Source organism: Marmota monax, unplaced genomic scaffold (genome assembly GCF_021218885.2).
Source record: "Marmota monax isolate L192 unplaced genomic scaffold, Marmota_monax_Labrador192_F-V1.1 WCK01_AAM20220418_F8-fsc00021, whole genome shotgun sequence".
Taxonomy (NCBI): Eukaryota; Metazoa; Chordata; class Mammalia; order Rodentia; family Sciuridae; genus Marmota; species Marmota monax.
In genome coordinates, this window is record NW_026695228.1 from 24,250,780 (window position 1) to 24,256,333 (window position 5,554).

Here is a 5,554-nt window from a genome sequence, read left to right on the forward strand (position 1 = left end):
AGAAATATTAACCCTGTTTTTTTAATTTATTTTTTAAAAATAAATGACAGAGGAATGCATTATAATTCTTATTACACGTATACAGCACAATTTTTCATATCTCTGGTTGTAGGTAAAGTATGTTGATACCAATTTGTGTCTTCATACATGTACTTTGGATAATGATGTCCATCACATTCCACCATCCTTGCTAACCCCCTTCCATTGATCTAAGTGAAATATTCCTCCCCTTTCTGAATTTTGCCACAGCACTAGAAGGGTACTAAATGAGCAATACCTGTATCCTCCATTATGTGTGTCCTTCAGGCTCAAAATGACTTCAGTCCTCAAGATCAAGGATGGCTCACAATGGAGATGAATTTCCTTCCATCCTGTGATTTCTGGCCACAGGCTATCCTGTGAACATGCATATTCTTTTCCTGAGCCAGATACAGAAAACCCCCAACAGGTAGTCCTATAAAACCCCTATTAAACCATTTGCATTGAGGACTGCTTGTTCTGCAGCAATAGTTAGCCCTTGCAATAACTAAAGAGAACAGAGCTCAGGGTGATTGCAATAGAGTGCCAGTTTCTTTGCTTGGTTGGTTGGTTTTTGATATTTGTTCTGATTTTAAAGACAATATTCATAAATACAAAAGGTGGGGTGAAATGATCACTGTCAGGTTTCTGTTCTCACAATTAAACGGCTCAGGGGTCACTCCAGGTAAACTGGGCTAATCGGGCTGTACAAAATAACCACACAAGAGACACAAGTACCTTTTTCTTTGGGGTCGCTGTGACGGCTCCTCTGACCTTAAGGGTCCACAGGAAGAGAGAGAGAGAGAGAGAGAGAGAGAGAGAGAGAGAGAGAGAGAGCACTGCTGACCCTTTTTATTGAGGAAGTTATTGAAATGAGACAAGGGGTCAGGTTTCAGGGGGCTGAGTCTATCTTCATGATGTCCACTGTCAGCAGGTTGACTGACACCTAGGTAGGCCACACCCAAGTGTGGTGAGCCGCTTCTGCCGTTTCTGCAGATTATGGTCGCCATTACAAGATGGCGCTGGCTCCGCTGTGGTCTGTGACAAACAACTTCTTATCTGGGAAAGTTGGCACATGATTTTTCACCACCCTGTGAGAAAGTTCCACGCGGCAGCTTTGCATTGGGGCTTGGGATGCTTTATTAAGGCTGGGAGGGGCATCCGAGAGAGAGAAGAAGAAATATCAAGGGCCTGAATAAACTGTTGAAAGAAGATTCTCGAGTTGCGTCTTCCTTGCGGGCAAGGGGTCGCGACACCCAAGGGCACAGTAAGAGAAGGGGACACACTCAAGGCACTTCCATGGAAGATTCTATCCTAAACAGGGCAAGGGGTTATATTACAAAGGAACAGGTGAACACAGCTCCACCGTGGGGCTGTAGCAAGACACACCCATGTACCAGACACCGTCCCTCGAACCCAAGAAGGGTAGGGAAAGCTCTGCCACATTTCTGTGACTGAGCGCCTCAGCATCCACCCAGGGAGTGTGACTCAGGCATGTTAGAGGTTGGTCTCCCACAGATCACAGGTTGCACAGAGGAAGGCGTGGATAGCTATGGGGAACTGTCCTTCTGTCCATCACATCCCCCACCCACCCAGCAGCTCTAACCTAGAGAAGCTCATGCAACACACACACACACTCACACACACACACACTAACATGGTTCTCACCTTGCCTACTTGCTTGAGTGGAGGTCCCAGCAAACTTCTGTGAAGGGGCAGAGAGTCAATGTCTTGGGCTTCACAGGCCACATGGTCTCTCACAGTGACTCACCTCTGCCATGAGGGTGGCAGCCATCATAGACACCAAAGGAGCGGGTGTGGCTGTCTCCCAACCAAACTTTACTTATGGAGAACAAAATTTGAACCTGATGCAAAACCACAGTGAGATGCACTTCACACCCCAAAATGAACATAGAGAGGCAAAGACTGCAGAATCCCCCTTGGAGGTGGAACTCAGAACTGCTGGTGTCTGGGGAGCAGAGAGGAGACTAATGGTTACCAGGGCTGGACAGGGAAGAAGAAGGGTAGTAGAGGTCGTCAACAAGCACAAAGTCACAGTCAGAAGGAATGCGTTCTGGTGTTCTGTTGCATTCTAGAGTCACTAAAGCTAATCAGAATGTAATTGTTTTTTAGTCAAGAAGAGAAGATTTTTGGATGATCTCAGCACAAAGAAACGATATGTGTTTAGGTTGCACATTTGGCAATGGCCCTGAAATGATCATTACACATTATTGACAATTCTGTTGTGAATAAGTAATATAAAAAGCAACATTTTAATCAGAGACTCTATGTCTAATAGAAGAAAAATTAGGCCCTAATCTTCATCATGTGGGATTAGGCCCCAACTTCCTTAATAAGACTCCTATAGTGCAAGAATTAAAACCAAGAATCAATAAATAGGATGGATTCAAACTAAAAAGTTTCTACTCAGCAAAAGAAACAATCTGTGAGGTGAACAGAGAGCCTACATCCTGGGAGAAAATTTTTACCCCTCACACATCAGATAGAGCACTAATCTCTAGAGTATATAAAGAATTCAAAAAGCTAAGCACCAAAAAAACAAAGAACCCAATCAACAAATGGGCCAAGGACCTGAACAGACACTTCTCAGAAGAGGACACACATTCAGTCAATAAATATATGAAAAAATGTTCATCATCGCTAGCAATTAGAGAAATGCAAATCAAAACTACTTATGATGTCAACTCACTCCAGTCAGAATGGCAGCTATTATGAAGACAAACAACAATAAGTGTTGGTGAGGATGTGGGGGAAAAGGCACACTCATACACTGCTGGTGGGACTGCAAATTGGTGCAGCCAATATGGAAAGCAGAATGGAGATTCCTTAGAAAACTGGGAATGGAACCACCATTTGACCCAGCTCTCCCTCTCCTCGGTCTATACCCAAAGGACATAAAAAAACCAGCATACTACAGGGATACAGCCACATCAGTGTTTATAGCAGCACAATTCACAATACTAAACTATGGAGCCAACTGGATGCCCTTCAGTGGATGAATGGATAAAAACTGTGGCATATATACACAATGGAATATTACTCAGCAATAAAAGAGAATAAAATCATGGCATTTGCAGGTTATGGATGGCATTGGAGAAGATAATGCTAAGTGAAGTTAGTCAATCCCAAAAAACCAAATTCTGAATGTTTTCTTTGATATAAGGAGACTGACTCATAGTGGGGTAGGGAGGGAAGCATGGGAGGAATAAATGAATTCTAGATAGGGCAGAGGGGTGGGAGGGAAAGGGAGGGGGCAGGGGATCAGCAAGGATGGTGGAATGTGATGGACATTATTATCCAAAGTACATGTATGAAGACACGAATTGGTGTCAACTTACTTTATATACAACCAGATATATGAAAAATTGTGCTGTATATGTGTAATAAGAATTGTAATGCATTCCACTATTACTTATTTTTTAAAACTCAATAAAAATTAAAAAATAAAAAGCACGACAACCAATTCTAATTATGAATGACTCAGATAAAAAGAAAACATTGAAATTGTTCAAGCTTATAGATGTAGGAAAGAAAGTTTTTTAAAAATGTAGAAATTTCACCAAGAATGAAGAACTGTACAGTTTGTTTAAAAAAAGGAGAAAAGAAAAAAGTAACATGTTTTAAAAGAAAATAATAATATTGGTGAGGATGGGAAGAATCTGGAATCTTCATGCACTACTCCTGGGAATGGAAAATGGTCCAGCCAGTGTGGAAAACAGTTGGGCAGTTCCTCAGAAAGTTAAACATAGAATTATCACATCACCCAGCATCTTGACCCAATCCATGTGCACCCCAAAGAACAGAAAACTGGGACTCAAACAGATGCTTGCACACCAATGACCACAGCAGCATTATTTAGTGCTGAGTTGCTGAGGCTGGCTTTATACTTGAAATCCTCCTGCCTCAGCCTCCTGAGCCACTGGGACAAAGAGAAATTTATATGTTCTTAACTGAAAGAGAAAAACAAATGGCAAATAAATACCCAGCAATCAAGGAAACTGAAATTAATTTTTAAAAGAGAGCTAATATTTCAAGCATTAGTTCAGGAAAATCTGCCAAATTGATTATACTTAATAGTTGTTAGACCAGGGGTGAAATAGATATTCCTATTGGTAGATATTGGAGTCAATTTATGTAGACACTTTATTCAGCAATTTGGTACCAGTTATGAAAATTTAAGTGGTGCATACCTAAGGCCCAGCAATCACACTTCTTTTAATCTACATCACATTAAACAATCCCATGTTTACTGAAAGCTCTAAGGTTTGCTGCAGGATATTTGCAAGAGTGAAAAAATTTCATAACATACAAGCAACCATCAATAAAGAATAGCAAAATAAATAGGGTATGTCAGTATAAATTTTAAAAAGAGAACACATCAGTCCATAGTACAGCTCATGTGCTGATATTTAAAAAACCTCCAATACACAAAGTTGAATGGGAAAGGCAAGTCGAAATATAATGCATATGGTTTTATCAAGTTAATACTTACAGTATAATATTGTATCTTTTTACAGGTGCAAGGTGAGGAGCCTGGTTTAGGAGCAGTGATTTAAAAATATAACATCCCCCATTAGTAATGATATTTTTTTCAATAGTGCATATGCTTATTAATATTATTTAGTTGTTACAAGCGTCAGCTTAGAACTTAAGAGGGAGAACACACATCATATTCATAACAGATGAGATTTCTACAAATGAACTCAGATTGGATCAGGAAGCAATACAGAATTTGGTGTAACCCGGGGGTAGGGACATTCAAACCTACAGTGTAGGCACGGCACACTAGCACACTTAACAATAAAGACTGCAAGGAATAAGATGTCTTCTGGGTATTCAAAAGAATAGTCTGATTTTTCACAGCAAATGCCCATTTTCATTTCAATGTGATTATGAAGGATAAATACAGAAAAAATAATGCTAAAATTTATAACAAACAATAGTAGTATGGGGACCAGGTGGCTCTGCAGGACCTGCCTTCTCAGACTTTCCAGGTGTGAGTGTTGGGAATGCCAAGTCTTGTCTCTGGTTGAGGACACGGTGCTTTTGGTGGAAAGGAAACAGTAAGACACAAACTTACACAGACTCACCTTCTTTCTGCCCCAGAGGAGAGTCACGTGTTAGCTGTTTGACTTCTCCTGTCCCCATCTACTGAAGCCCTGAGTTCTATATTTAATCATGAGCTTGTTTTCATGTAAGTTACACAAGTAAGTCTAGTGATAGGTAATAAATAGATAAGTCTATTCATTCTGAACCAAGGTCCTTACGGGGCAAGAAGACCAGGAGAAAAATCCTTCATGCTTGAGATTCTAATGCACAGTGTCCCACCTTCTTGTCTCAGAAGACATGAGTCACCCCCAGGAGATCTTCAGCACAATTATTACCCAAACTAAGCAAATATTTGGCAACAAACCTCTGAGTTCTGAGAAATTCACCAGGGAACTGATCAGAGGAAGAAAGCATCCAGACCATGATTTCCTCTCTGTGGTCAACTTCGTCACGAGTCATATTTAAA